Here is a 24,484-nt window from a genome sequence, read left to right as displayed (position 1 = left end):
AAAGAAGTATATGATGATATTGGAATAGATCTCAGCTTAGAAACATCTTGAAATTAAAAATTTCAGAGAAGGTAAATTAATGGGCTCTCTATTTCTTTTTTATCCTATCAATTGAAAAAAATAGATGTACTCTCATTATAGGAATTGCACATATTTAATTCCTTAATAAAGCGTTTGCCCATTTAACATATGTGGGACTGCCTGCCATCTAGGGAAAGGGGTGGAGGGAAGGAGGGGAAATTTTGGAATAGAAGTGAGTGCAAAGGATAATGTTGTAAAAATTTACCCATGCCTATGTACTGTCAAAAAATATTATAATTATAAAATTAATTTAAAAAATAAAGTATAATAAAAAATACTAAGTGTTTGCCCAGTATAGAAAAAGACTAGAATAACAAGTAATTTCAACTTCTTATATAATGATACAATTAGAGAGGAAAGTCTTTTTCAGAGGGTAATTTGATTATTTGATTGATATCACAGTATTCAGAGAAATTCATTGCAGAAAATCCTGCAGAAACATCAATAGCACCTCAATTTAGTGTTATTATCCCTAGAAGGAACAGGTATATTAATTAATGCAAAAATTTTCCTTTGATATAAAATATTTCAATTTCCTTTCTGTATAAATCTATATACATGTATACATAATATCATCATCATTTGATGAATTTTAGTCTTTCAATGTTTATCATCTAATATTTCATTCCAAAGTAACATATTATTGTTACTAATACTAAATTAAAGATGATGGATTTCATTATCTTTAAATATTTACTAGCCACAAGGGAAATGGATATAATAAAAATAATGCTTACTTTTATACTTTAGGATTATACTTTTTCCCCCTGAAACCTGGAAGATGTGACTTTTTTATATATTTTTTCAAATAGGCAATTAAGTCACATCCAGCTAAGATATGATATTAAAAGGAATATTTTGTTTTAGGAATATCTTTTCTCCCATTTTCGAAGATCACTGAAAATACATTTTAGATTCTATTTACCAGTAATTCCTTCTTAGTAATAATGCTGAGAGAGATAAAAATCTTCCAGTATATAAAGATCCCATTTACAAAGAGGAAAGAAATAAATCCATTGAAGCAGCCTTTAAATTGGTGTCAGTTTCTGAGAAAACAATCAAATCTTGATGTGCCTTTTATATACCCTACTTCCTCCTTTTATTACCAAGATTGTATAGCTATATCAAACTCATCAATAACAAAGCATTGACTTTAATAATGCCCTGACCTCTCATTAGGGAACTTGAACATTCTAAAACTGGCTACATTGGATTTTTATTTTAAATATAATTCTTTTACAGTAAGATTTCCTAATGGATGTCTGTCATATCTTCTTTAGGACAGGTGCTATTAAATGTGAAAGGGCAACTTTTAAAGGAATCCTTAGGAAATATTGGTTTTCTTAAAGAAATTACAAAAATAACATACCCAAAATGATTTCATTAACTATCTATGACAGCTTTAGAGGATTTTGTGTGTGTGTGTGTGTGTGTGTGTGTGTGTGTGTGTGTGTGTGTGTGTGTGTTTAGTAAAAAACTAACATTTATATTGATAGTCAATAAAGTAATTTTTTTCTCTCTCCTTGGTTAAACCACAGTAGAATTCTTTTCTCCTACCTCATCAAGGTGTGGTGGTCACCTTAGAGTCTTGACCTTTATTTTTGTCATCAGGCAAGTCCTTAAAAGGTTATATGAAGATTAAAATACTTTTAATATAGATTCAGTGAGAAACAGCATGTCCATCTTAAGGCTAGCCATACTAAATGTGAAGTCTTAGAAACCACCTCCTCAAAGATTTAAAGTTCTTTAAACTTTAGATACATAATCCATTTGTTTCATGTTGTTAGTAAAGAAAATGAAGCTATTAAAGAAATAATTTATTCAAAGTCACACAGTTAGAAAGTGTCAGATGTTGAACTTGAACTCAGAACATCTGAAGTCAAATCCAGCGTCTTTTCTACTACACTTGAGTGACTGTAACTTGCAGTAGACAGAGTACTCACACTAATGATATCACAAATTATTTCAAGTGTTTGAAGCTTACAATTTAGCTTGCCAGAATACTCATATGTTGTATCTACAAATAGTTAAAAATTAATTTTCCCAAGATATCTTCCTTTCTAGTATTGGCCTACATTTGTTTAATCATCTCATGCTTACCTTGTGAGACTTTATTGCAGCACATGCTAAAACCTTTATTTTTAGTTTCTTAGACTGTGCAATGTACAATAATCTCTGGGGATTCTCCCAGTAATATATTTATGTTATATCTATATTAATAGGATTTATCCTGACTTAAAATATCCTAATGGATACATTCCATTTTCATTAGGAAAATTAAAAAAAGAAAACATTGAAACCAGGGAAAATCCTTTCACCCCAGCTTTTCTTCTCTATGAATAAGTGATTAATCTATTTAATAAGTGATTGATCTGTGTGTTATGTGACTGCTATAGCTTTCAATTTAAATGATCATAATAAGAGAGATTTGTAAAGGAGGAGTTTTGTTATTTTTTGTAATTTCTCAACAAGCTAAGCATATTATTCAGTGTTCTCAAAAAAAAAAAAAAAAAAAGCCTTTAGCTTTAGCTTGTAAACTCTTTCAGGCAGAGTCAGATTTTGCATTTGTCAGCCATGTTTATTTGAAGTGTAGTCCAGGGCATTGAACATGGTCTATTAGGCTCAAGGGATTAACTATGAAAAAATAAATCTTATTAGCATCTACAGAAATTACTCGGATAAATCAGTGCAATTTCCTTATACTTAGGTGGGGAAAATAATAAAGACTTGAAACAAAAATGCCAATTTTTCTTAATTTCAAGATAAGATCTATTGTACATTAGAGAAGTTTCATTGTAACTATCATGATCCCACCATTCAGCAGTTTGGAATTGACTTTCAATTATTTCTTAGATGGAGGAAAGTAAGAGTTGTAGAAATATAGCTTCAGTCATAGTGTTGTACTTCTGCAAACTATTCTTATTTATACTTGATGCAATATGTCCCATTTAATCTTTTTTATATTAATTTTACACAGGCTCTTAGAGTGTATACTGTTCTGGCATGGTGATTTACTTATTCCAATTTTTATATTTGTTTTTCCTCTTATTTTGGGATTTTTTTTCAAAGGACTACTAGTCAATTCTCCTTTCTGTTGTGGGATTTTGATAATGACTTCCAGTTTGACACTCAGTAAGATTTCTTGAAATTGACTGTATAATTTTGAACCAAAAATTCAGTTAAGCTGGCAGTGGGCAATGATTTTTAACATAATGCCATCAACTATAATCTGTACAACAAAATATTTTTACTGGCAATGTGATTTTACCAAACATTCCCAAAAGATGGACTGTCTTTTCATATTCATTGTTCTTCTTCAAAGTTCCCAAACATCAGAATATTTTGGAAACCTGATAATTTTCATATAAAGGATTTGACATTCATACATTAATTGCTATAAGGACCCTTGAAAGTCACTTCTTTGCAGCCTCTTATTTTTCAGATGGATCCAGAAAAGAGAGAAAGAGAGAGAGAGAGAGAAAGAGAGAGAGAGAGAGAGAGAGAGAGAGAGAGAGAGAGAGAGAGACATAGAGACAGAGACAGAGATAGAGACACACAGAGAGAGACAGACACAGAGAGATAGCTAGAGAAAGACAGACAGAGAAAAGAGAAGAGAAGAGAAGAGAAGAGAAGAGAAGAGAAGAGAAGAGAAGAGAAGAGGAGAAAGAGAAAGAGAAGAAAAAAAGAAAGAGAAAGAGGACAAGGAGGAAGAAAAAAGAGGAAGAGGAGGTAGTAGAGGAGGAAAAAAAGTGGAGAAGGAGAAGGAGGTGTAGGTAAAAAAGGGTGAGAAGAGAAAGCTAATTTTAGGTGTTTCTCCCAGTATCTGCTATGTGCCTCTAGACAAATAATAGGTATTTTTTGAGACAGTTTCCACATCTGGAAAATGGGAAAATAACACTTGCATTAACTGTTTGACAGGACTTCTGTGAAATCAATGTTTTGTACAATGCAAATGTTTTGTCACTAAAATAGCAAGCTATTATTATAACAATTCATACATCAAGTATTCATTGTCATTGACAAATCAATTTATGCTGATGATGGAAAATATCTATTTTTTGAAAGATAGAATGTTCAGTTCATTGTAGCCATTTATTATTCTTTTTTTAAATCATCACCCTTTTTGCTTAACTAGCGTGATCAGGCATTCCATTGTTCTGAAAAGGATTCTTTTCTTCAAGATCTTCATCCTAATTTTGAAACAGACTCAAACAATTGATATCTCCATTTTCATTTGCTGATGCAGTAGTGCTGAACTTGAAATCAGAAAAAAATATGTTCAAATCTTGCCTTTTATGATTGTTAACTATTTGATCACATAAAAATAATAACTTCCATGGATAACACAATAACACAATAAATAAAACAATAATCACAAAATAACTTTGTGATAAAAAATAAAATTGATAACAATATCTGCTTCTTGGAGCTATGATGAAGTTGAAATAAATGTATGTAAAGTAATTTAGAAATCTCCCATATAATAATATATATAGACTAGGAGACACTTCAGCTATCATTTAATCCAGAACTCATTTTACAAATTAGGAAACTGAGAATCAGGATGATTAAATGTTCTCATTACTAGTAGCGGAAAAAAACCAATCGTTTAAACTACACTTCTAACTTTAAAATGTCATATAAATATGAACTACCATTATTTTGGTAAGTGGATCTTTCTAATACAATAGATCTGAAAATATTGATGGATTAAAACATTAAAATCATTGCAAAATAAAAGGTTCATAATTACGCCATATAAAGCTTTACCTTTATCCCTCCTTGATTACTAAGATCAGTTTTTATTCAACTGAATTCTAAACATAAAAAGTTAATGGTGGGAAGAGAAAGCAGATAACTAGAATGATGATTGATGGCCCATATATAAGATAGTAATATTGGAGAAAGTAGAGTCTAGAATTCAGTTTTATAGGAATATTATTCTCAAAATACCTAAAGGCACTTTTATGAAATAAGAAGCTAAATATCAGTCCTAACACAGGGATTGTTTGGAGTAATAATGAAACCACTTTTGACATTAAAAAGCATTTGTAGGGGCAGCTATATATTGCAGTGGATAGAACACCAGCCCTGAAGTCAGGAGGATATAAGTTCAAATATTAAATCAGACACTTAACACCACTTTTCTGGTTGTGTGAACCTTGGCAAGTCACTTAACACCAATTGCCTTAGCAAAAAAAAAAAAAAAAAAAAAAAAAAAAAAAAGCATTCTTGTGAATTTTGTTTATCATTCATAATATTTATAACAAGTTCCCTTAGTGATTCTGATAGTGTCTTTTTTCTTAAATTCCACAAAATAAGTAAATTGCAAGTACAACAGTAATGGGAAATTATGTAGCTATACATATCAATACATTATTAAAGTTCATGTTGACATGAGATATTAATATCAATGTAACAAATAACCATATAGCTGAGAAAGAAAGAAGGGATAGGAGAAGAGGAAGAGAGAAAAACAATACATTAGAAAACATAGCAATGTATAGTATAATAAAAGTATGAGATTTAGAATGCATCATGCAAAATGTTATAATAAAATTAGCTATAAGAATTAAAGAACATAATTAAAATTCTGTTTTTTTTTACTTACTGTTTCAAATTGGACAAATTATTTCATTTTTCTTGTTTCAATTTCCTTTTCAATAAAATTAAAAAGTTGGACATGATTTTATAGTTCCCTTCTATTTCTAAATTCTATTAAATTGAGATTACATCAATACTTTCATTTACAAAACTTAAAAAATACACATAAATTAATATTTCACTTGTCTTGAAGTCACTTACATGCAATACTTTCTTATCTGGAACTTGACTATTAGGAAATAAGCAAAAATATCTTTAGCATTTAAAATGTCACATTTATACACTAATACTTATTCACTTTGTCTTACAGTGAATTTCTTGGGCCTCATTCAAAGCTTATTTTTTATTAGAGTAAAAATAGTTTTACAGAAACTTTTTAAAAATTTTTTTGCATCCAAGAAGAAACAAATCACAGAATATAAAAGGATATGTAAATGGTTCATGTTAGTATCCCAATAGATAAAGGAAAAGCATAAAATTATTATATCTGTAAGGTAACAAAATGACAACAAAAACATTCTTCAAAGAAGTAAACAAAATATATTAAGTGATAAGATGTGACTATTTAGTGGATGGGAAAATGTCTTAGAAGGATAATTTTAATAACATCTAATATAATCAGTTATGAGACATGATTGTGAATCCAAGTTATTTTTTTTAATTTTTTTTAATTATTTTTTTTTTATTTTTGTATTCATTTTTCCCAAATTAGCCCCCCTCCCTCTATTCCCTCCCCCCGATGACAGGCAATCCCATACATTTTACATGTGTTACAATATAGTCTAGGTACAATACATATGTGTGAATATCATTTTCTTGTTGCACAATAAACATTAGAATCCGAAGGTACATGCAACCTGGGCAGACAGATATTAGTGCTAACAATTTACATTCACTTCCCAGTGTTTCTTCTCTGGGTGCAGCTACCTCTGTCCATCATTGATCAACTGGAAGTGAGTTGGATCTTCTTTATGTTGAAGATTTCCACTTCCATCAGAATACATCCTCATACAGTATTGTTGTTGAAGTGTACAGTGATCTTCTGGTTCTGCTCATTTCACTCAGCATCAGTTGATTTAAGTCTCTCCAGGCCTCTCTGTATTCCTCCTGCTGGTCATTTCTTACAGAGCAATAATATTCCATAACCTTCATATACCACAATTTACCCAACCATTCTCCAACTGATGGACATCCATTCATCTTCCAGTTTCTAGCTACAACAAAAAGAGCTGCCACAAACATTTTGGCACATATATGACTCTTTCCGCTCTTTAGTATTTCTTTGGGATATAATCCCAGTAGTAGCGCTGCTGGGTCAAAGGGTATGCACAGTTTGATAACTTTTTGGGCATAGTGAATCCAAGTTATCATGAGGCCATAGTCAGTATACTTTAGTAAGAAAAGATGAAAGATATGTTTTTTTTTTTTTGGTTCAGTTAACAATAGGACAAAGAAAATTTGTGGCACTTAATAGGATAAACAATATTTATTTGGATTATAGATTTCATAGAATAGTTTATTGTCAATCAAATCTGTATACATACAGTACTACTCTTTTGAATATTCTGTAGTTCTTTTTTTTTTTTCCCAAATTATCCCCTCCCTCCCTCCACTCCCTCCCCCCGATGACAGGTAATCCCATACATTTTACATGTGTTACAATATAACCTAGATACAATATATGTGTGTAAATATTATTTTCTTGTTGCACATTAAGTATTAGCTTCCAAAGGTATAAGTAACCTGGGTAGATAGACAGTAGTGCTAACAATTTACATTCACTTCCCAGTGTTCCTTCTCTGGGTGTAGTTATTTCTGTCCATCATTGATCAACTGGAAGTGAATTGGATCTTCTTTATGTTGAAGATATCCACTTCCATCAGAATACCTCTTCATACAGCATTGAAGTGTACAGCGATCTTCTGGTTCTGTTCTTTTCACTCAGCATCAGTTGATGGAAGTCTCTCCAAGCCTCTCTGTATTCCTCCAGCTGGTCATTTCTTACAGAGCAATAATATTCCATAACCTTCATATACCATAATTTACCCAACCATTTTCCAATTGATGGACATCCATTCAACTTCCAATCTCTAGCTACAACAAAAAGAGCTGCCACAAACATTTTGGCACATACAGGCCCCTTTCCGCTCTTTAGTATTTCTTTGGGATATAAGCCCAATAACAGCAATGCTGGGTCAAAGGGTATGCACAGTTTGATAACTTTTTGGGCATAGTTCTAAATTGCTCTCCAGAATGGCTGGATTCTTTCACAACTCCACCAACAATGTATCAGTGTCCCAGTTTTCCCACATCCCATCCAACATTCATCATTATTTGTTCCTGTCATCTTAGCCAATCTGACAGGTGTGTACTGGTATCTCAGAGTTGTCTTAATTTGCATTTCTCTGATCAGTAGTGATTTGGAACACTCTTTCATATGAGTGGATATAGTTTCAATTTCATCATCTGAGAATTGTCTGTTCATATCCCTTGACCATTTATCAATTGGAGAATGGTTTGGTTTCCTATAAATTAGGGTCAGTTCTCTATATATTTTGGAAATGAGACCTTTGTCAGAACCTTTACTTTTAAAAATATTTTCCCAATTTTTTTACTTCCCTTCTAATCTTGTTTGCATTAGTATTGTTTGTACAGAAACTTTTTAGTTTGATGGAATCAAAATCTTCTATTTTGTGATCAATAATGATCTCTAGTTCTCCTCTGGTCATAAATTCCTTCCTCCTCCACAGGTCTGGGAGGTAGACTATTCTCTCTTCCTCTAATCTATTTATTATCTCATTCTTTATGCCTAAATAATGGACCCATTTTGATCTTATCTTGGTATATGGTGTTAGGTGTGGATCCATATCTAATTTCTGCCATACTCATTTCCAGTTTTCCCAACAGGTTTTTCCGAATAATGAATTTTTGTCCCTAATGTTGGTATCTTTGGGTTTGTCAAAGATTAGATTGCTATAGATGTACACTTTTTTGTGCTTTGTATCTAATCTGTTCCACTGATCTACTGGTCTATTTCTTAGCCATTACCAAATGGTTTTGGTGACTGCTGCTATATAATATAGCTTTAGATCAGGTACTTAGACCACCTTCCTCTGACTTTTTTTTCATTAGTTCCCTTGCAATTCTTGACCTTTTATTCTTCCATATGAATTTTGTTGTTATTTTTTCTAGGTCATTAAAATAGTTTCTTGGGAGTCTGATTGGTATAGCACTAAATAAATAAATTAGTTTGGGGAGTATTGTCATCTTTACTATATATGGTCGGCCTATCCAAGAACACTCAATGTCTTTCCAATTATTTAAATCTGACTTTATTTTTTTGGCAAGTGTTCTGTAATTTTTCTCATATAATTCCTGACTATTCTTTGGTAGATGGATTCCCAAATACTTTATACTCTCAACATTTGTTTGGAATGGAATTTCTCTTTGTATCTCTTGCTGTTGCATTTTGTTGGTGATATATAAAAATGCTGAGGATTTATGTGGATTTATTTTGTATACTGCCACTTTGCTAAAATTATGAATTATTTCTAATAGCTTTTTAGCAGAGTCTTTGGGGTTCTCTAAGTATACCATCGTGTCATTTTGATTTCCTCATTACCAACTGTTATTCCTTTAATCTCCTTCTCGGCTCTTATTGCCGAGGCTAGCGTTTCTAGTACTATATTGAATAGTAATGTTGATAGTGGGCAAACTTGTTTCACTCCTGATCTTACTGGGAAAGGTTGCAGTTTATTTCCATTGCATATTATGCTTACTGAAGGTCTTAAATATATGCTCCTGATTATTCTAAGGAATAATCAATTTATTCCTATACTTCAAGTGTTTTTAGTAGGAATGGATGTTGGATTTTTCAAATGCTTTTTCTGCATCTATTGAGATGATCATATGGTTTTTATTAATTTTATTATTAATATGGTCAATTGTACTAATTATTTTCCTAATATTAAACCAGCCCTGCATTCCTGGTATGAATCATACTTGATCATAGTGTATTATCCTGGGGATGATTTTCTGAAGTCTTTTTGCTAATATCTTATTTAAGATTTTAGCATCAATATTCATTAAGGAAATTTGTCTATAATTTTCTTTCTCAGTTTTCGATCGACCTGGTTTAGGTATCAGTACCATGTCTATGTCATAAAAGGAGTTTGGTAGGATTCTTCATTCCCTATTTTTTTCATATATTTTTTTATATAGCATTGGGGCTAATTGTTCTTTAAATGTTTGGTAGAATTCACATGTAAATCCATCTGGTCCAGGGGATTTTTTCCTGGGGAGTTGATTAATAGCTTGTTCTATTTCTTTTTTTCTGAAATGGGACTATTTAAGCAATTTATTTCCTCCTCTGTTAACCTAGGAAGCCTATATTTTTGGAGGAAGTCATCCATTTCACTTAAGTTATCAAATTTATTGGCATAAAGTTGGGCAAAGTAACTCCTTATTATTTCTCTAATTTCCTCTTCATTGGTGGAAAGATCCCCCTCTTCATTTGTAAGACTAACAATTTGATTTTCCTCTTTCTTTTTTCTGATCAGATTTACCAAAGGTTTATCTATTTTATTGGCTTTTTCATAAAACCAACTCTTGGTTTTATTTATTAATTCAATAGTTTTTTTTACTTTCAATATTATTGATTTCTCGTTTTAATTTTTATATTTCAAGTTTAATTTTTGGTTGGGGGTTTTTAATTTGGTCTTTTTCTAGCCTTTTAAGTTGCAAGCCCAATTCGTTAATCTTCTCTTTCTCTATTTTGTTCAAATAAGCCTCTAAAGATTTCCCCTTATTACTGCTTTAGCTGCATCCCACAGATTTTGGTATGGTGTCTCATCATTGTCTTTATCTTGGGTGAAATTATTAATTTTTCTATAACTTGCTGTTTCACCCAGTCATTCCTTAAGATGAGATTATTCAGTAAAAAGACTTTTTGGTCTATTTAGCCTTAATTTGTTACTGAATGTAGCTTTTACTGCATTGTGGTCTGAGAAGAAGGCATTTATTATTTCTGCCTTCCTACATTTAATTTTGAGATCTTTATGTCCTAATATATGGTCAATTTTTGTATAGGATCCATGAACTGCTGAGAAGAAAGTATATTCCTTTCTATTGCCATTCAGTTTTCTCCAAAGGTCTATCATACCTAGTTTTTCTAATGGTCTATTTACTTTTTAAATTTCTTTCTTATTTGTTTTGTGGTTTGATTTGTCTAAATCTGAGAGTTCAGGGTTGAGATCTCCCACTATTATAGTTTTACTGTCTATTTCTTCTTGCAACTCTCTTAACTTTTCCTTTAGAAATTTAGATGCTATACAACTTGGTGCATATATGTTTAGTATTGATATGGCTTCATTATTTATGCTACCTTTCAGGAGGATATAGTTTCCTTCCTTATCTCTTTTAACTAGATCAACTTCTGCTTTTGCTTGATCTGAGATAAGGATAGCTACCCCTGCTTTTTTGGGTGTACCTGAAGCATAATAAATTCTGCTCCAACCTTTTACCTTTACTCTGTTATGTATCTACCTGCTTTAAGTGTGTTTCCTGTAAACAACATATTGTAGAGTTCTGATTTTTGATCCAGTCTGCTATCCTTCTCCTTTTGATGGGAGCGTTCATCCCATTCACATTTACAATTAAAATTATTCACTATGTATTTCCTACCATCATCTTATCCCCATATTATGCTTTTTCCCTTGACCCCCGCTGAAACCCTTCCCCGATATTTAATTTATAGACCCCCCTTGTAATGCATAGTTTTCCTTTTTTTTTTTTAGTGTCCCTCCCCCCTACCTCCAAGTCCCTTTCCTTATTCTCCTTTTCCCTTTCCCTTTTCCTCTCCCCCCTTTTAATGAGGTGATAGAGAATTCTCTGAAAAACAAATATGTCAATTATTTACTCTTTGAGCCTCTTCTGATGAGAGTAAGATTTACACAATGATTCTCCCCCTCTCTAAATTCCCTCAGATATGGTGTATTTTCTATGCCTATTCCTGGGATATAGTTTCCCTCTTTTTATCACTCCCTCACCTTTTTCTGATACTACCCCTTCCCTTTACTACACCCCCTCCTTTTTTTTTCTTTTATATCATTAAAATCAAATTATCCATGTGTACTTTCTATATACCCACAACAGAGATACAGTTCTCAAGGGTTCTGTGTATGTTTTTCTGTTTCTCTTCAGTCTTGTGGATGTAGATCAAATTTTTTGTTTAAGTCTGTTTTTTTTCTTAGAAACATATGGAATTCCTCTATTTCATTGAATGACCATCTTCTTCCATAGAAAAAGATACTAAACTTAGCTGGGTAGTTTATTATTGGTTGCAATCCTTGATCTTTTGCCTTTCGGAATATCAGGTTCCAGGCCCTTCTATCTTTTAATGTGGAGGCAGCCAGGTCTTGTGTGACCCTTATTGTGCACCTTGGTATTTAAATTGTTTTTTTCTAGCTGCTTGCAGGATTTTCTCCTTTGTGTGGTAATTCTGCACCTTAGCCACAATATTCCGTGGTGTTCTTTTTTTAGGGTCTATTTCAGAAGGAGTTCGATGAATTCTTTCAACATCTACTTTCCCTTCTGTTTCTATTATCTCTGGACAGTTCTCTTTGATAATTTCCTGTAAAATAGAATCTAGGCTCTTTTTTTGGTCATATTTTTTGGGAAGTCCAATGATCCTCAGATTATCTCTCCTAGATCTATTTTCCAGGTCTATAGATTTTCCCAGTAAGTATTTGACGTTATTCTACAGCTTTTTATTTTTATTTTTTTGTTGTTGTGTTTGACTGATTCTTGGGTTCTCAATGAATCATTCATTTCTATTTGTTCCATCCTGACTTTTAAGGAGTTATTTTCTTCATTCACAATTTTTAGTTATTTTTGTAAATGCCCAATTTCATTTTTAAATGAGTTATTTTGCTCTATTGAATTTTTTTCCATTTCACTAATTTTTTTTGAGAATTATTTTCTTTTTCCAATTCAGAAATCCTACTTTCCTGTGATTTTTTTTACCTTTTCTAATTCACTAATTTTGTTTCCCTGCATCTCCTGTGAATTCTTTATTTTTTCCAACTCCAATTTCAGAACGTTGTTATTCTCTATCATAGCTTCTCTTTCCTTTCCCCATTTTTCTTCAAACTCTCTTAACTTTTTAATAGTCTCTTCAAGGAGAGAGTTATGTGATGGGGGGCAGGAATCATTCCCCTTTAAGTTGTTATCTGCTGACTCTCTGCTGTTAACTTCCTCGGGGTTAGATACCTGCTCTTTCTCTGTGTAGAAGGAATCTATAGTTTTTCTTGGCTTTTTACTCATACTTAACAAATCTTTTGGGGTCTGTCCCTGGGGTAGGAAATTATTTGTTTATTTCTTTACCAGCTTCCTCCCAGACTGGATGGATGCAGTGGCCCCTGCACCTGAACTAAGAGAGAGCTCTGGGAGTGAGTTCCCTACCCCCTCCCTGGAAGTGCCTCACAGGTGATCAGCACTGCTGTGTTTTGAGTGTGCTGTGTTCTAGCGGCTTGCCTGAGGTTTGAGACTGAACAATAAAGGCGACACAAAGCCCAGCCTATGCGTCTCAGTGGGGTGTGGTTGTCAGCAGCAGGTGACATGAAAAGCCCCTGTGCTCAAACTGGGAGTGTCTGCCAGAAACCGAGGTCCCTAGTTCAAAAGTTCTGCTTCTCTGGGACTTCCTGGGGCTGAGTTCCACAGCCTCCAGCCTAGCCAGGCACTATGAGTTACCGCCCCGCCCACTTTTCAATCTCTTAACTACCCCCAGGTGAAAGCCTGGATTGCCTATGTCGGCCACACCCACAGTGCAGAGATCTGCTGAGTCACTCCCAGGATCTGGGAAGATCCAATCTGGTTTTAAAATTTTAAAGTGGCTTGATCTCTCTTCTGAACTGCTATATTATAAGCAGAGAAGAGCTAACAGCCTGTGCCAGATTCCTCTATCTCAGTGGCTTCTCTGATCCCAGAGCTCTCCCCAGCGCGATCAGCACAGCCTGCCAGCACCCAGCCATCTGTGCTGGCCTTTCTTCTTCCTTCCCTGGGGACTGACCTTTCCTGTTGAAACTCCAGATTCTCTTCAGCTGGTAAGTCATGCTTCCAGTCCTTGTGGATTCTATCAGTCCAGCGCTATTTCTGAGGCTGATTATATCTAGTTGGTGGTGAGGGAAGAAAGGAGCTTAAAGAATCGCGTGTATCTTCTCTGCCATCTTGGCTCAGCCCCCCTTCTGTAGTTCTTAATATTTTTGATAACTTGGTATTTCAAAATCTCAAAGGTAAATAGATAGCTTGATAGACAGAATATGGAAACTAGAGTCAATAAAATTTAAGGTTCACTTTGTCTTGTATGATCCCAGGCAAGTAATTTAAATTCAGTTTGCCTTAATCCACTGGAAAAAGATATGGCAAACTGGAAAGAAAACTCAATGAACAGTATGGTTTAATATGATGATGAAGAGTCAGACATGACTTAAAGACTGAACAACAAAATGGTTCACTCTAGCCTATCAAATAGATCATGTAGTATGTGCTTAGCAAAAGGTCATGGAGTAACTTATCAAAAAAAAAAACAAAAAAAAAAAACCAAGTTTTCTTTAGGGGCAGCAGGGTAGTATAGTGGATAACTCACTAGACCTGGAGTCATCAAAACTTCACTTCAAATCCAACCTCAGATATTTAATAGATGTAATACTCTGGGCAAGTCACTTGACTTTGCCTCATTTTTTCTCATTTGTAAAATGAGCTAGAGAAATAATTGATATAACATACAAGTATCTTTGCCAAGAAAACCTCAAATGGCAGCATAAAGAATAAGACAAAACTAAATTGACTAAAAAACAAAGAAAAATATTCTAATACTTGTGTATCTTATCTTATTCAGTAGGTACCTCCTTCCAAAAAGCAAAACTCCATACATACTTACCCTCCCATTCCTTCTAAATAAAATCATATTGACCAAGAAATACCAGAAATTCCCAGGGAACACTTCCAATGAGCCTTTTGATTCCTTCTATTTATCTTTATACTTCCCAAATGATAATAAAGTAAAAGGACTTTACATAACTTACAAACTCTCCTTTTCATTATGAGTGTACCTTCTATGCCTATACCATTTTTGTTTAATTATTATATATGTTCTCTTATGAAGTCCTGCTTTGGTAATGTAATATATTTCCAGTAGTCCCACTCTGATTTTTCACATTACATGGAAATGATCCTGGGTTCTAGAAAGCTATTCTAATGGATCATGAACTTTGGCAAGTTTTGTTATTCAAGTATGTCCTGGGAACAGTGATTCTCCTTCCTGAGATTCCGTTTACATAAGTTTAGGAAAGCTTAATACCAGTAGGTGACCTACTTAGTGACAATTTTTTTTTTAATATATGGCACTCTATGAAACACAGAAAAAAAAAAGTGATCCTAGACTCTTCTTGGTCCTCTTCCACTTCTTCATTAACATTGGTAAAGTGATAGGAAAAAGCAGAAGGTTCTACTTTATAGCATTTAGATTTTCTATAAATTTTAATTTGTCTGTTACAACTTAAAGAACTCTGAGATCTGTATCCTAAAATCAAAAAGCAAGTATAGTTTTGGAGGAGCCAAATCATATCATCACTGGCAACCTCATTACAAATGCAGGGGGGAGGGGGTCAAAAAAGAAGTAATCTAAATGGAAGGATAGCTCACAGTCTCTACCTGAAGTCAAGATGAAATAAATTTTTGCATTTGATGATGACTTCAATAAAAATGTGAAAATAAGTAAATTTGGCAACTGTATAGAAAAAACATGGATCAAGAATAAGAAATTATAGACATACCACACTGAAGCCTCATAACTGTATCCCATGATTATTCTTCAATAAATGAATTACTATGTAGTAAATATAAGTATTAATACAAAAATAAAATCAATTTTTAACATTGAGCACAACTTATTTATTTTAAAATAATGTACCATTTCTGAGTTGCATTTAAGTACATTTTAAGGAACTATATTTTTACTTAAATTACATTTAAAGGAATGTAAGAAAGGAAAAAAGAAGGAAAATAAAATGAAAGTGACATAAGCTATTCAATTGAAATAACTATCCTCACTAAAAAAATATTGATAAAATATAGCTAGAGGAAGAAAGGATACAGATATAGAAAAGAATGTCATCATAAAGATGTTTAGATGTTATAAATCAATTTCTGAAACAAGAACTTAAAAATGTTTTGTCCAATGGGCACTTACAAAATGATGAGTAATGTAAGCCAAAGGTAATACAACTGTGGAATTTATATAGTATCATTTGTGGAATCTAATGTAAAAAGGAAATTATAGGAGTAAACCATTATATATCATGGAGGAGAGAGATTAAAAGCAGTTTAAAGATAGCTTTAAATAAGCAAACAAACAACATCCTTCAGGAAGCCATTTTGGGTTGAAAGTTGAGAAACAACTATCTTTAAAAACATGAAGTCAGAGTCAAGATGCTAGAGTACAATTAGGAACATGCTGAACTCTCCCCCAAATCACTCCAAATTTCTTTAAGCAATGAATTTAAACAAATTTAAGAAAAGCTGAACACACAAAAAGGTAAAAGTAAACATTTTCTAGCTAAGTCAATTTTGCTTTGAGCCTCTTAATCAGTGTCATGACTGGCATTTTTTAGAACTCAGTCCAGAGACACCAAAGATAACTTGGAAGGTCAGAAAGAAAGATCAGTCAGTAGAGTTAGAGGGCCTTGGGAAACTAGTAAACCAGGAGTAGACATTAGTGGGAAGGCAGAAGCTTTCATAAGCCTCAACTCTTAAGTAGTCACTTTACTAGTACTAAGGAAGAAATTTATTGCTTTAGCATAATAGAACTTATAGCTATAATGAAGCAGGAACACACCCCCACAGTTCCAGGGTAGAAAAGAGTGCTTGTGGTCAGGTCCATAAAAGGTTCTTTGAAAACAACTAAGAATAGTGCACCTTCCACACTGGAAATGGAACCCTACTTTTTAAAAAAAAGTTAGAAATGAGTAATAGGCTGAGAAAATGAGCAGACAACAGAAAAAATAGTCTGAACAACAGAATGTTATTATAGTGACATTCATAAGCTAAGTACACACTCAGAAGAAAAAAATAATAAAGTCAAATCTCCTATTTCCAAAACCTCTAAGAAAAATAAGAACTGGTGACAGGCCCTGGAAGAGCTTAAAAATTATTTTCAAAATCAAGTAAGAGAGATAGACAAAAAACATTGTAAAGAGAATTGAAAATAATAGAAAAGAAAATACAAAAAGCTAAAGAGGAAGAAAATACCCTATAAAGAAAAACTGGCCAAATGAGAAAGGAAATACAAAAGCTCACTGAAGAAATTAATTAGAGTAAAAATTAGTAAAAACTATTAGAAGTCTTGAGATATGATATTCTAGAGAGAAATGGAGCTAGGATTCAACAAAAGATCAACTATCCAGCAAATCTAAGTATAATTATTCAGGGGAAAAGATGGACATTCAATAATAGATATTTTCAAGCACTCATGATGGAAAAGCCAGAGCTGAATAGAAAACTTGGCCTTCAAATACAGTACTCTGGAGAAACATAAAGAAGTTCACAAGGAACTTAACATAAGGTTTATCTGTTTATATTCCTACATAAAAGTATGATACTTGTAACTCAAAACGTTTTCATTATTATAACAATGAGAATTACATATAGACAGAAAGCACAGTGGTGAGTTGAATATGAAGTGATAATATCTTAAAAATAAAATTAGGAGAGAGGAATGCACTGAGAGAATGGGAAAAAGAGAACTGAAACACTATAAATTATCTTCCATAAACAATGCAAAGAGGAGCTTTTTAATTAGAGAGGAAGAGGAGGAGAGAAGAAACCATAGTCTCATCCAAATTGGCTCAAATTGGAAATAACATGGATATAGAAATGTATCTTAGGCTGGGGGAAAGTCAGGATGTAGGATATAGGAAGATATAAGAAGAATGATAGAAAAATCACATTGGGAGAAAGGATGATCTGTAGCAAAACACTTTTGAGGAGGATGAGAGTGAACAGAGAGAGAGAATAGAATAATGAGGAATGCATGATTATAGTAATAATTGCCAAAAAATGTTTCTATTATCTGCTCATTTTCCAAGTCTATTACTCATTTCTAAGCTATTTTTAAAGTGGGGCTCCAATTTCTGGGGGTGGAGCCAAAATGGGAGAGTAAAGACAGGAAGCTGCTTGAACTGTCCCAATTTTTCTTGAAAACAACATGAAACCAAGCCTCTGAACAGAATTTGATGGACTAAAACAACTCTTCAGCTTAAAATAAAGTGGAAAAATTTCAAGAAAGATCTGTGGAAAGTGGAGTGGAAAGGATGCTCAACCTGGCTCAGATAGACTCTGGATCATTAGTAAGAGAATCTTAATCACAGCAAATCAGCAACTAAACCTCAGTCTAGGGTCAGTAGAGGAGGAAACCAGTGGAGCAGTTTTCAGCTCTAGCTAAGAAAGCAAACTCTGTGAAATTAGGATGTTTCCTAAAAAGAGCAAAGATATCCTTGCAAACATAAGGGACCCCTGTGCTCAACACTAAGGCTTGGAGCCTTCCAGCTTGGAGCTGGAAGTTTAGGACAGAGCCCCATTGACCCGTGGAGAAGATATCGACCATAAAAGTAAAAATAAGTAAATAAACAAATGAATGAATGAATAAAATAAAAAAGTAGAAATATATAAAGAAAAGGACAGAAAATAAGCAAGAAACAGAAAAGAATCTTAACCATAAAAACTACTATGGTAACAGGGAAGACAAAAACAGTAACTCAGATGATGACAAAATGTCTACATAAGAAATCTCAAAGAGTGATATGAATTGGTCTCAAACCCAAAAATGAAAAAAAAAATGAGAGGTATGCATGAGATAGTCAACAACTTGGAAAAGGAAGGAAAAAAAATTCCAGAAGAAAGTAATTGCTTAAACAGTAGAATAAACCAAATGGAAAAAGAAAATCAAAAACTAACTGAAGAAAATGACGAATTAAAAACTATAAAGGACAAATAGAAAGTTTATGAGACAGTAAAAACTAATCAAACAAAGAAAAAATAATGAAAAAGTGGAAGAGAACATGAAATGTTTCATTGGAAAAAGAGCCAACCTGAAAAATAGAACCCAAAGGGAAAATTTTAAAATTACTGACGTACCTGAAGATCATGACCAAAAAAAAGCCTGTGTATCATTCTTCAAGAGATCATTAAGGAAAACTGGCCTAACATTCTAGAGGGAGAAATAGTCATTGCAAGAATCCACAAATCACCATCAGAAAGAGTTCTCACAAGGAAGACCCCAAGGAACATTATTTGCAACACCAGAAGTAAAATCTCAAGAAAAAAATATTGCAAGCTTCCAGACAAAAGTAAGTCAAATATCAGGGAGCAACAGTCAGGATTACACAAAATCTGGCAGTTTCTAAAGGGTTTGGAGGATTGGAAATACTATATTTTGAAAGACAAATGACCTAAGGTGGCAATCAAGAATTTTTTTATTTTATTTTATTGTTTTTAGTGTTCTTTTTTTATTATTTATTTAGAATTTTTTTTCCGCAGTATATATGCATGAGTAATTTTTAAAATAATATTATCCCTTGTATTTATTTTTCCAAATTATCACCCCCCTCCCTTCACTCCCTCCCCCCCGATGACAGGCAATCCCATACATTTTATATGTGTTATAATAAAACCTAGATATGTGTGTAAATACCATTTTTTTGTTACACATTAAGTATTAGCTTCTGAAGGTCTAAGTAACCTGGGTATATAGACAGTAGTGCTAACAATTTACATTCACTTCCCAGTGTTCCTTCTCTAGGTGTAGTTATTTCTGTCCATCATTGATCAACTGGAAGTGAGTTGGATCTTCTTTATGTTGAAGATATCCACTTCCATCAGAATACCTCTTCATACAGCACTGAAGTGTACAGCGATCTTCTGGTTCTATTCATTTCACTCAGCATCAGTTGATGTAAGTCTCTCCAAGCCTCTCTGTATTCCTCCTGCTGGTCATTTCTTACAGAGCAATAATATTCCATAACCTTCATATACCATAATTTACCCAACCATTCTCCAATTGATGGACATCCATTCATCTTCCAGTTTCTAGCTACAACAAAAAGAGCTGCCACAAACATTTTGGCACATACAGGCCCCTTTCCTCTCTTTAGTCTTTCTTTGGGATATAAGCCCAATAGCAGTAATGCTGGGTCAAAGGGTATGCACAGTTTGATAACATTTTGGGCATAGTTCCAAATTGCTCTCCAGAATGGCTGGATTCTTTCACAACTCCACCAACAATGTATCAGTGTCCCAGTTTTCCCACATCCCCTCCAACATTCATCATTATTTGTTCCTGTCATCTTAACCAATCTGACAGGTGTGTACTGGTATCCCAGAGTTGTCTTAATTTGCATTTCTCTGATCAGTAGTGATTTGGAACACTCTTTCATATGAGTGGATATAGTTTCAATTTCATCATCTGAGAATTGTCTGTTCATATCCCTTGACCATTTATCAATTGGAGAATGGTTGGATTTCTTATAAATTAGGGTCAGTTCTCTATATATTTTGGAAATGAGACCTTTGTCAGAACCTTTAACAGTAAAAATATTTTCCCAATTTGTTACTTCCCTTCTAATCTTGTTTGCATTAGTATTGTTTGTACAGAAACTTTTTAGTTTGATGGAATCAAAATCTTCTATTTTGTGATCAATAATGATCTCTAATTCTCCTCTGGTCATAAATTCCTTCCTCCTCCACAGGTCTGGGAGGTAGACTATCCTCTGTTCCTCTAATCTATTTATTATCTCATTCTTTATGCCTAAATCATGGACCCATTTTGATCTTATCTTGGTATATGGTGTTAAGTGTGGATCCATACCTAATTTCTGCCATACTAATTTCCAGTTTTCCCAACAGTTTTTTTCCAAATAATGAATTTTTATCCCTAATGTTGGTATCTTTGGGTTTGTCAAACACTAGATTGCTATAGATGTACCCTTTTTTGTCCTTTGTATCTAATCTGTTTCACTGATCTACCAGTCTATTTCTTAGCCATTACCAAATGGTTTTTGTGACTGCTGCTATATAATATAGCTTTAGATCAGGTACACTTAGACCAACTTCATCTGACTTTTTTTTTTCATTAGTTCCCTTGCAATTATTGACCTTTTATTCTTCCATATGAATTTTGTTGTTATTTTTTCTAGGTCATTAAAATAGTTTCTTGGGATTCTGATTGGTATAGCACTAAATAAATAGATTAGTTTGGGGAGTATTGTCATCTTTATTATATTTGCTCAGCCTATCTAAGAGTACTGAATGTCTTTCCAATTATTTAAATCTGACTTTATTTTTGTGGCAAGTGTTTTGTAATTTTTCTCATATAATTCCTGACTATTCTTTGGTAGATGGATTCCCAAATACTTTATACTCTCAACATTTGTTTGGAATGGAATTTCTCTTTGTATCTCTTGCTGTTGCATTTTGTTGGTGATATATAAAAATGCTGAGGATTTATGTGGATTTATTTTGTATCCTTCCACTTTGCTAAAATTCTGAATTATTTCTAATAGCTTTTTAGCAGAGTCTTTGGGGTTCTCTAAGTGTACCATCATGTCATCTGCAAAGAGTCGGAAATCAAGAATTAATGAGAAGCAAGAATCATTATCTTTCAGGGGCATCAACTGAATCCTCAAAGAATTAAGAGACTTTCAATTATTCCTCTTGAAAAAATCATAATTAACAGAAAATTTAATCTAGAAAACCAGGTTTCAAGTGGAATATAGAAAGTTTCCTCTTTTCTAGTTCAGACCTTTTTCCATACCTTAATGTCTTTATTTGCCATATCTCCACATCTGAATCCATTCTTTAATATAATCTCTGTCTTTGTGATGCCTACCCCACATCTGAACAAGTGACAGATACAGTTGTCAAAAAGTTACAAATATTGATTTCCCATCTACGGATGTAAAAAGTTTAACCTTTAAATAATACACACACAAACACACACATACACACATATTCACCCAGGAGAATGACAATAAGAAGACACCATACTAAAACTTATGGAATGCTGGAAAAGTAGTTCTTAGGGGAAATTTTATGTTTCTAAATAGCTACATGAATAAAATACAGAAAGAGATCAATGAATTGGGTATGCAACTAAAAAAAAAAAACTAGAAAAAAATGAATGCCCCCTCCCCAATTAAATGCCAAATTAGAAATTCTGAAACTCAAAGGGTAGACTAATAAAGTTGATACTAAGAAAATTACTGAACTAATAAAACAAAACTGTGCATATCCTTTGACCTAATAGTGCCATTATTGAGTCTGTATCCCAATGAAATCATAAAGGAGGGAAGAGAACCTAGAAGTACAAAAAATGTAAAATATATAGCAAAAATGTAGCAGGTCTTTTTGTGATAGAAAGCATCAGAAAAGGAGTTCATCAATTCAGGAGTTACTGAATAAACTGTGTTATGTGAAAGTGATAGAATTTTGTTCTATAAAAAATGATTAAGAGGCTGATTTTAAAAAGGCCTTGAAATATTAACACAAACTGGTGCTGAGTAAAACAAGTATAATCAGGAATACATTATACATAAAAACAGCAAGAATGTGTGATGATCAGCTAATAAAGACTTCATTTTTTTCAGAGGTTCGATGATCGAAAGTAGTACAGGAAATGTCATCTGTATCCAGAAAAAGAACTAAGGACATTGAATATAAATTGGCACATGCTATGTTCACTTCTTCTTCTTCTTCCTCTTCTTCTTCTTCTTCCTCTTCTTCTTCTTCTTCTTCTTCTTCTTCTTCTTCTTCTTCTTCTTCTTCTTCTTCTTCTTCTTCTTCTTCTTCTTCTTCTTCTTCTTCTTCTTCTTCTTTTTCTTCTTTTTTTAAAATCTCTCCGATAATTTTTCCATTTTGCTCTGATTTTTCTCTTCAGGGCTTCACTTCCAGGGTATAGTGTGCACTGGCCCTAGCTGTTTTTAAAGACCTTTCCTTGAGGAAAGGATTTTAAAGTGGGTATCTCTGATGAAAGCTGATTTCTCAATTCTATAGATAACTAAATCAAATCTATAAAAGAAAAAAAAAGAGCAAATCCCTTTATATATGAACTATGGCCAAAAGTCTTTAAAATTATGTGTGCCCTTTAACCTAACAATAGAACTAAAAGGCATGAATCACCCAAAAATAATTCTTAAGGGGAAAAAAGACCTGTAGGTGCAAACATATTTAAAGCAACTCTTTTTCTCAGGGCAAAAAATTGGAAGTTGAGGGGATGCCCATCAATTGGGGTGTGGCTGAATCAATTATGATATGTGATTAGGATGAAATATTATTGTTTTATACAAATGATGAGTAAAATGCTATCAGAAAATCTTGGAAAGTCCTCCATGAAGTGAAGCAAAGTGAAATGTACTGTATACAAAGTAATATTTCAATAATATCATGGTATGGTCTGTTGTGAATGACTTTGCCATTCTCAGCAAAACAATGATCCATAAGTACTCTGAAGAAACTATGATTAAAAAAAAATGCTGTCCATGTCTAGAGAAAGAAGTGATTGTATCTGAATACAGATTGAAATGTGCTTTTTTTTTTTAACCTTACTTTTTCTTGATTTTTTTTTGAGAAGTGAGGGAAATTTATGTTTTCTTTTATAACATGACTTTTATGGAAATCTTTTGCATAACTTGACATGCATGTGGGGGTGAGGAAGAAGGAACAGAATCTGGAGCTCAGAGTTTTAAAAATAAATGTAAAAATTGTTTTACATAAAACTGGAGAAAATATTTTGAAGGAAAGAAATATGGAAAAGATTTTCAAATATTTTTTTAACAAGACACCATTTCACATGAAGGAATATGGTACCCTTACAATTGCAATCAAGCAGTACTCTTCATGTGATTATGAAGGAAGTAGAAATTGTACTAAAATAAGCTTAGAGTTAACAATAAAATTATTGAACAAATAAATGTTGGGAAGTTCTTTCTTAAAGGTATATAAGTCTTTATATAATTTATAAAATAGTATATATTAGAATATCAAATGATCACTTCTTAATATTATCAAGAGGAAGTTAAGTTCTTAATGTGGGAGGGAAGATATTTGTTCTCTGTAATATAAAAAAGGCAAAAAAAAAGAAGTACTTAACTACCAACTTATAAACCTACATTCTTATCTATATTTATTCATATTCACATGTACTAATGATAAAGTCATTATATCTATCAGAGAAGAGGCAGTTTTCCAAGTGATATTTCATAGTCATTATGATATTATTATTCTAAAACTGTAGAGAATACAATTTCTATTGTAATCATTTATTGCTATATATACATATTCAAACACATATGCATGAATATACACATGTATAATAAATATGCATGTATATGTAAATATGCATTTATGTGTGTATTCAATTTGCTAGATCAAGTCATCAACATAAAGATTATTTTAATACAAAGTTTTATTTTTAAACTCATAAGAAAAAATTTATATTTATTGAGACATGCAATGACAGAGATGCCCTCATTAAGGATTACTAATTGATATCAGATAAGTAAAAATGAATGAGAAAAGGTTTTGGCCATTGTGATGATGGAGATAGATGCATTACAAAGTCAAACTGAATAATGATTCCCCATGAATGGTTAAGACATCTAGAAAATTCTATTCATAAAAGAATCAGAAGCTTTTAGGGTAATGATTAATATAGAGCAAGGCAAGTAAATGAAAAATATTTATTTTACAG

The sequence above is a fragment of the Sminthopsis crassicaudata genome, chromosome 1, assembly GCF_048593235.1.
Source record: "Sminthopsis crassicaudata isolate SCR6 chromosome 1, ASM4859323v1, whole genome shotgun sequence".
Classification (NCBI taxonomy): Eukaryota; Metazoa; Chordata; class Mammalia; order Dasyuromorphia; family Dasyuridae; genus Sminthopsis; species Sminthopsis crassicaudata.
The sequence above is the reverse complement of the archived record's forward strand: the minus strand, read 5'-3'. Positions refer to the sequence as shown.